Consider the following 8,604-nt stretch of genomic DNA (forward strand, 5'->3'; position numbering starts at 1 on the left):
TTTTGTTTGTCACACAGAGCTCCGTTATAGAGCAACATTGTCTTCTAAACGTGCCTTTATTATTGTTATGATTATTATTGAATGCATCTTTCCTTATAGTTTTTATAATCCCTGCGCCCAGTGCTTTATTATTGGCAGATCGGATCCGGAAGCACAACATTTTCAGCCATATTGGCTGAACTTAAACTGGAATAACAAGCGGATTGTGGCAAAATCTTTTTATAAAAATTACAAAGAATATTGTCAGACACAATTTATGAGGGAAAATAACTTACAAAAGGGAATGTGAAATGAAAATTTGTAGAGCCCGAGCAGATCTCCACTCTACGTAGTTTGTCCAAGTGGGGTTACCGTAGTGTGACGTTACCTTCAGTAAATGGGACCCTGAATGGTAGTTCCAGGCCGAGCGGTTATGGTACCTACACCGGGTCAGTTGAAGAGAATAAATGTCCCACACCTACATGCGTGACAGCTAACGGGGCTATTTGTTTTATATTTATTTAAATGTTTTTTAATGTATGTAGCCTTTTTTTTTTTTTTTTAAATAAATTTGTGTTTTAAATTATTTTAATTGATCACTCAACTACAAAAACCATCAGGACACATGTCCCATAATGCATTTTTTTGTAGTCATCAGGGCAGCTTTCAGTCAGTTCAGTACTAAATTTCCAGCTGCGTTCGCTCAGGTTGGGGCCTTGCTCCCACCCCTTTCTCGTGATATTTTTGTGATGATTCACAGGTGATGTTTGAGCAAAACAAAAATATATGTCTCACACCAGGTGATCTGCGCAGCGTTGCATCCACCTGGATGATCTCAAAGACGCTTATTGTGCATCTTGGCTGCACCTATTTGGTGTCACCAACATACATTTCCATCCGTTTTCTTTACTATTTGTACTGTCATGACAGCGGCGGTGCTGTCAGTTTACCTTGTTGCATTTTCAAAAGTGCAGAATAAAATGTGACACTGAATTTGAAACAGCACATTGTAATTTCTGCATCTATTATTAAAGTATTTATTAGTAATACAGTGGAAATTAATAGATTTGGTTAGCATGTTGATTTACGTTATGCGCCCCTAAATTTTCTGGTTGTGCCCCTAAAATTTTCAGTTGGGGGCCACAGTGCCCCTAGTGAAAAAAATTAGTCTGGAGCCCTGGGTCACTCTGTCCAGTTCTCACATACAGTCAATAGTTGTAGGAAATGCCTTGGCTCGTTCTTAAACATGTTGGTTAACATGTTCTTGTGGCTTTTTTTCATGATGCAGGACAAGCATAAAGAACATGAAGCTCGATATTGCTCTGCTGTCCATCTTTATTCAAACCATTGTGAGTCAAGGGCAGAGAAAAGTGGTGCAGTTTGAAAAAGAGCTCACAAGCTCCCTGCTCTCAGCAACAGGGAGGGGAAGTGCGGTGGGGTTGACCTGCGCCAACAACACTGATGAACTACTGATGCTCTGCTGAAGCTATGTCCTAGAAAGAAATGCAGGTTTTTAAATTTTGGCAACAAAACCCCCCCCAGAAAACCATGATCATAATGAAAAGACCACTGAGAAGGCTTTTAAAATAGATCAACAGGTGATTAGAGGGGGACTTTAAAGCCCTTCTACAGCAGAGGTGCTCAGCCCTGGTCCTACAGATGTAAAATCAAGCCCAGAACCACAGCAAACAGCAGGATCATCTGGACCAGGCTGCTCTGTTCTACAGGAATATTAAAAAGAAAGATGTACCATTTTGAACCAATACCTGACTATAGAGTCATAGGAGAAGTGACTTACATTTGCGTGCCAGGTAGGCATCTAGTCCATGACTCAGGAACACTGAGTCGTCCTCCATCACGAAAGTCCCGAAAAGGTAGGCCAGTTCTCTCTTACGGGAAAAAAATAGGATCAAATGAAACTGTAGCACAACAGTTTATTAGGTTTAGAAGATCACAGTAGACACCAAAAACTGAGTAGAGCTTAAAGACCCTATCAGATCATCTACTGATCCATTTCAAGAGCATTCCAGGTCGTCATTTAATTGGAATCGTGCCATTTTGAATGGCCTAAATCAAAAACCTGTCACTTAATAGAACTTGGTTAAAAGGTGTTTTTCTTTTCTGCTCCTGATTCACAACCATTTGAATAAAGAAATACTGAGGATTGTCATTTTGAGCTTCATTTTCTTTCGGTGTCCTCCATTATCAGAAAAATGGCGCAAGAACTTAAAAAAACCCATTTTCATCTGAGTGTGTCTTTATTCAAAGGAGGACAGAATAAGCAGCTTACTTCCACCTCCGTTTCAAAGAATTGGAGATAGCTGTATTTTCTTTGCTGTTGATACATTAACAACAGCACCTAGTAGAGAAGAAAGTGGAAAAAGAACAGAAATGTTCTTTTCACACCAGCCTTATTAGGGCCCGAGCACGGAGTGCAAGGACCCTATTGTATCTGTAAGGATTAATCTTTTTATTCCGACGGAAGAGTCGCCTTTTTGAGGCCTTTAACATACCCCAAAACTCACCAAATTTGGCACACACATCAGGAGTCGCCAAAAATTTCGTATTTTATAGGAGATTGGCATGGGCGCACAAAAACGGCTCGATGCAAAGCTTTTACGTTTTTACGGATGTTTGTGACCTTGGCGGCGCGTCGAACTTGGAGGTCATTTCGAAAACATGCCATGAAAAGACAAATGGCCATTACTCATCCATGCATAATCCAATCTGATCCAAAATTGATGTGCATGATTATAGTCTGACTTAAACACATCAGCAGTGGAAGAATCCGGAACAGATGTAACGCCACCTGTTGGCAACAGGAAATGACATGTTTGACTTGGAGCATCACTGCTCCAAGTAGGATGAGCCGACACACCTCAAAATGACGTCCACCTGTTGAAAAACCATTGAAGTTTACTCTGATAAAAAACATATCTTTCAATGCGGGGGTGTGGTTGTGACATAGCGGCAAAGTTGGGCGTCTCGCCATGCACACAAAAGTTGCTCTCACGTGCACATTCCTTGTCCAATCTCACTGAAATTCAATGGATATGATAAAGCTTCCATTCTGAACCCATGTATATGACAACTTTGGACGAGCTCTATAGCGCCACCTAGTTATTGCATGGGGCACATTCTGCCCTGTATTTTCTCTGTGCTTAGTCCGATGTGCATGAAATTAAAACTGGAGATACTCAGAAGGGTCTTCTCTCATAATCTAAAGTTTCATGGCTGTACATCTGACGGTGCCTTCGTACGCCACCGCCAAACAGGAAGTGGTCGATTGTGATGCGGTCATAGAAAAAAGCGTCATATCAGTCAGCCGTTTGTCTCAGGAAGCTGAGATTTCAGAATTACATGTGTCTAACAAAGCTCCACGTTTGAAAAGCAGCACTATACGTGCGAGAAACATTTAACCACCTTAATCACCCTATTGTGCTGAAAGCAACTTTTTGGACATTTTGACTCAAACAAATATTTTTATCATAGCTTCTGTTTAGGTTATCAGCACCAAAATAAAAAATATATACATATACAAAATGAACTGGTCAACTCTATGATTTTTTTAAATCTTACATCCTCCAGCCTTTCCTCAGTCTCCCCTGCTGCAGGAGTGGAGTCCTCCCCCTCCCCCTCCCCCCTCCCCCCCAACGGCTGTGTGCTCACATGTAAATTAGCCAGGAGTGGCAGACAAGAATGTCAACAGTTAGAAAGCCTAGTTCAACACTGAAAGACAGCCTTTTCCTTTGTTTTGTTTGGCTTTTATACATCTTTAGCACTAATCATTGCTTTTTTATTCATCCAAAATACAATTAACTTTATATTTTATCTTTTATTTTTTTACAAATGACACATATGAATGTGCTCCAGCCTCAGTACACTCCTACAGCTGTAACGTCAGACAGTAAATGTCTCTTTTATGCTTTTTTAATCAATGCTGCAACTTCTTTTCTTTTCTATTCCTCCAAAGAAATTAAACTACAACGACAACAAACACAACATATAGCAAATGTCTCTAAGATGATTGTGTATATACAATATGTACCACCTTTAAACACCAAAGAAATAACAAATCTTTCTAATAAAATCACAAAAAATGGAACACAAAATGTAAAACCCAAATTAGAAATTGCAATTTTAAAAAGATAATTTTTTCAGCAGCTTGTTAAAACAAATCAGCAATTTAACTTTTCTGTGGGTGAAACAAAGAAGTTCAGAACAATGTAGCCACTTCTCCAAAGTCTCTGTCACCTTCAGTTTTAAACAAAGTCTGTGAACATCCACCATACATTGGTCACATGTACTCAGAGTCCTGCTAAAAGTGCACAATTGTAAAAAGGTCTTTTGTATAGACAACTGTTTTGTTGCTTAGAGCTTTAAATATAAAAACAATGTTTTTATATCACTTAGACACAAATGAAGAACCATATCAACTGGATTAGTAACAGGGTGGCATGTTTAGGCTTACTTAGGTTAAAAACTTACATCACAAGACAACATGAAGCTGTTCATCACATTATTGACCTAAACATGTAAACATATACTTGGCTCTGCAGTTAGGAAACGGTTTTTGGGAATCTCTTCATTCCAGGAGCCAGCTTGGCTGTAGGAATATCGCCACAGCACCCACCCAGACTGGGACAGTAATGGGGTCCACTTCACAGCCGGGAGGCTGCAAAGTTAAACCCCAGCTGTCCCAGCAAGGGCGACAACTGCAGCTACAACCACCGACCAAGCCGGCAAGCCCTGGCAGAAAAGATCCCCACAATAAACACTGGCTCGGGCAGGCTGTTTCATAAAAAATATATAGTTTTGTCATTGCCTTGCAGCTCGCAGCTCAAGTGGTTTAGTTTTCCAGTAATATCAGTCAAAAATGCAAGTTCATATTCACCAAATTCATATTCACCATATTCAGCAGACATCTCCTCCAATAGCACTTTGAAAATCCTGTTCTGTTTGGCTTTGCAGCTGAGGTTGTTTATGGTTTTCACAGCAGGAGTCATTCTATGTACAGAGCCAATCACTTCTGCACATAAGCCTACTGGTGAATGACGCAGCGGTAATGCAGACATTTTGGGAAGTCTGGGTCAGCTTTACAGTGAGTGATGAAACCTGTTTGTCTATTGATAATAGCAGAAGCCCCGTCTGCAGTCACTGCTACTAGCTTTTCTAATTGTACCTATTTCTGCACAAAACTCCTTCACCGTGTTATACATTTCAACTCCTCTTGTAGTTGTCTGTAAGGGCAGTTGTGTCAAGAGTTCTTTCTTGATGTTAAAAAAAAACAACAGCTGCGCTGTACTGCTGCTTTCCACAGACTCATCACACTCGATGCAAAACCACCAGCACTTTGGAATATCCCGGTCCAGCTAATTGGCCAAGTTATCAAACATAGCCGACACTGGTCTAGACATTGTAGTGGAAATTAGATCACCTCCATTTTTTCATCCTTAGGTACGGTGTTAGTAATTACAATCATTGCTTGATTGACAATTGCTTAATCTGAAAATGCCTTCTTCTTGATGAGAAAATGAGCAGATCTGAACGAAGCTTCGGTTGAAGAATTTTTTTTCATGCTATATGCAAAAGTCTCTGTCCTTAAAGCCAACAGATTACAGCCCCCCACCCCCCACCTACTGGCTCCTGTCATGTTAACAGTAGCTCACAGCTCCAGAATGCAGAAGGAAGTACGACATGAAAAAGCTTAAGCAGGGTGTTTCTCGCGGGGCGGTCGCCCGTGTCAGGCGGTCACACGTGCTCGGGCCCGCTAAATGCTACTTGTAGCTTTAGTTGAACTTGTTTTACTTATTTACTTTTCCAAATTCCACCATTAGCTTTGTTCCCTCTTAAATGGCGTCCCCCGATATGTGACCATTTGACCTCTTCCCCCACAATCCACTCCACACTGTTTTTTTCTTTTAGGACATTGCAAATTAGCCAGGACCTGTCTAGAGGTAAAAAAGAAAACCGTCTGGACTTAACTGAGAGCATGGATCCCTGCATCTGTCAGCTTCATCCTTTTTCTCCTCTTCTTCACAGACTGCCAAGAATTCCTGGGAAAATGCCTGAGTTTGCCCCCGCATTGCGGCTTCTTCTCCATCCATGGCTGCAAGGATGACACCATCCATCCTTGAAAACTGGAGACATGAAGAAAAAGAAATATTAAAAAAAAATAGATGTAAAGAAGAGATTTTCTGTGTGTGGACTTCATACCTGGTGGGGAGGTTTTGTGGGGGCACCGGCCGATGGCCTGTATAGGTCCGGTATGACGGTGTCCTTGCTTAGCTTCTCCTTTTGGTGCAGTTTGGAGAGTTTCCGAGCCGAACATCTCCAAGATCTTCCAGCAAGCCCATTTGACTGGAGCTGTTTTTGTGAGCTCTCTGGAGGTAAGAAAACCTTCTTCGCTTGGACGACTGCATGGATCCCTTCATCCTTTTTCTCATTTCTTCACAGGACTTCATGGAAACGTGTTTGGCTCCTTTCACATGGACCACGCCCACATTGGAGGATCTTCTGCATGCGTCCGTGGCTGAGTGGAGGAGACTGTTTGGTCCAGAACGACACATTGAGGGAAGTCCCATATTTTCCTTTGTGTGTGGGTTCACTCCATGTCCCATCTGAGTGGATCCTCTTAACATTGGATACGGATATATAGGGAATGTGGGCGTGGTTAGCAAAAAATCTCAGTTGCTCCAAGATCAAAAAGGCTACTTGTTCCCATTTGTCAGATGCTGACGTCAATTTATTATCCATAGCTGACCAAAAGATTCAATTGTCGATAAAATCAACAGAAAAGCCGCCATTTTGAAGAGGCTCTCTGTGCAGAGGTTCAGAGAGTTTCTCTCTGTAGGACTTCCTAAGAAAGGGTCAAACCCTTCTGAAGCAGAAAAGATAACTACACCAACTATTTCAAACTGAGTCAACACAATGCCCTCGACTGACCTCTGCAGGTAGTTATGAACTTCACCCACAGAGTCAAAAAACAAAACTACACTTGTTCCGTCAGGAACCCCACCAACCCTTCAGGACTGCGACAATGGGAGTCTGTAATAGCCCAGCGTCCATTCTCAGCAATGACGGCACACGTGTTCTCACACAGTATCAGCAGACACATGTTGCACTGTGCCGTCATCCTAGCCGAGCCCTCCTTCAGGGGAACCAAGGCACCCACATCTATGATCTCACCCGAATTGATTTTAGCATCCCCGCTAACAACTTCCGCCAAAACACAAGGCAGTGAGCCGTTTGGCAGGAACAGTGGGCGGCAGTGCATGGCCATCTCTTTGGTGGCTGCAGCCAAGCACACTGTTAAGTGTGTTTCTGTGGGACAGTTGTGAGTTAGATTGTGTGCTGCTTGCTGGAGATCAGGTTTACTCAGACCTGCAGAGACGGAACAAAATCACTACCTCTGCCGGTTTTCAGAGAGTGACTGATCTTGTAGGGCAAGTAGTGCTATTTTACAATCTTTGTTGCAATAGCTTTTATGATTGTAGTTATTGCTTTTTACTGTAGTGCTTTAATGTTTTATATTAATTTGTACTAAAATAGATTTTTGTTTTTGTTTTATCAGTCTGAAATTTCTCTTGTTTTATGCTGTACAGCACTAACTTAGGATGATAAATAGTTTTATATTATGAATGATTATAAATTTGAATTGAATTGACATTGCAGCAGATTCTTAATGTTACTTATATACATATTTTACAGGTTATACCACTAGGAATATTTTGTATCATGTCAAAATGTTTGACAATTTTTGGAGCCAGTTTGGGACTAGAGTCAAAATCAATTCTAATGCCAGGTGGGAGCACCCGTGTAAAGCTTAAAACTTTCAGGCCACCATGACTTTTTCAGTCGCCAACTCAACGGGCTCGGCCTTAACAAGTACCGGCCGAACCTTGTCCTCCAGGTTGATGAATGCCTGCATGTTTCTGTCTATGAGTTTGAGAAATTTGATCGAGCATTCACTCTATGTTCAAAATGTGCTTTACGGCTGTAGAAATAACCACTTAAGGAAAGTAGACGTGGAAAGATGTTTTTATTTGGGTGACAGCGGTTCAAGCGGTTGAGCAGGCCATCCAATGATTAAAGGGTTGGCAGTTGAATCCCTGCTCTCCCCAGTCAGCTGTGGTTGTGTCCTTGGGCAAGACACTTCATCAGTGATGCTCCACTGGTGTGTGAATGAGTATGAATGTCCCAGTGACGGTCAGAGGGACCGTAGGTGTTAACTGGAAGTATGAAAGAGGTGCCAAGTCGCTTCATTGATATGAAATTGAAACTATGAAGCAGATATACTCAATAATCATGTCTTTTGACTGATTTGAGCTTTCATATCTCAGTTATTTTAAAGTAAAATGTTTCACTGATTTTATTAAGTAATGCGCAGTATTATTTTTAGAGTGGAAGGCACTGAGAGGACATCGCCTGATTTCTCACAGTGATGTCCAAGCACCCCCCCAGGCCTGAGGTGCAATTAAAACCAAAAGGGGAGGGGCCCAATTTCATCTAGTAACCATGGGAGGGGGGCCTTTGCCAAGTACCTGCCCCCCCCCCCTCATCGTCCCAATAAGTGGTTGTAAGAGGAAAGAGGGTAGGTCGGGGACAGCTGGCACACTGACCCCT

At 41.8% G+C, this 8,604-nt stretch overlaps 1 long non-coding RNA gene across 1 annotated transcript; it reads right to left on the bottom strand.

The window, feature by feature from the left end:
• Nucleotides 1–6,324, bottom strand: LOC144991974 (uncharacterized). The gene is made up of 2 exons (XR_013655679.1): nt 6,196–6,324; nt 1–6,119 (listed from the first exon to the last, which is right to left on the bottom strand). It is a non-coding gene; the product is annotated as an uncharacterized LOC144991974 (long non-coding RNA).
• Nucleotides 6,325–8,604: the final 2,280 nt, after the last annotated feature.

The sequence above is a fragment of the Oryzias latipes genome, chromosome 4 (genome assembly GCF_053564925.1).
Source record: "Oryzias latipes strain Hd-rR chromosome 4, Olatipes_Hd-rR_3.1".
Classification (NCBI taxonomy): domain Eukaryota; kingdom Metazoa; phylum Chordata; class Actinopteri; order Beloniformes; family Adrianichthyidae; genus Oryzias; species Oryzias latipes.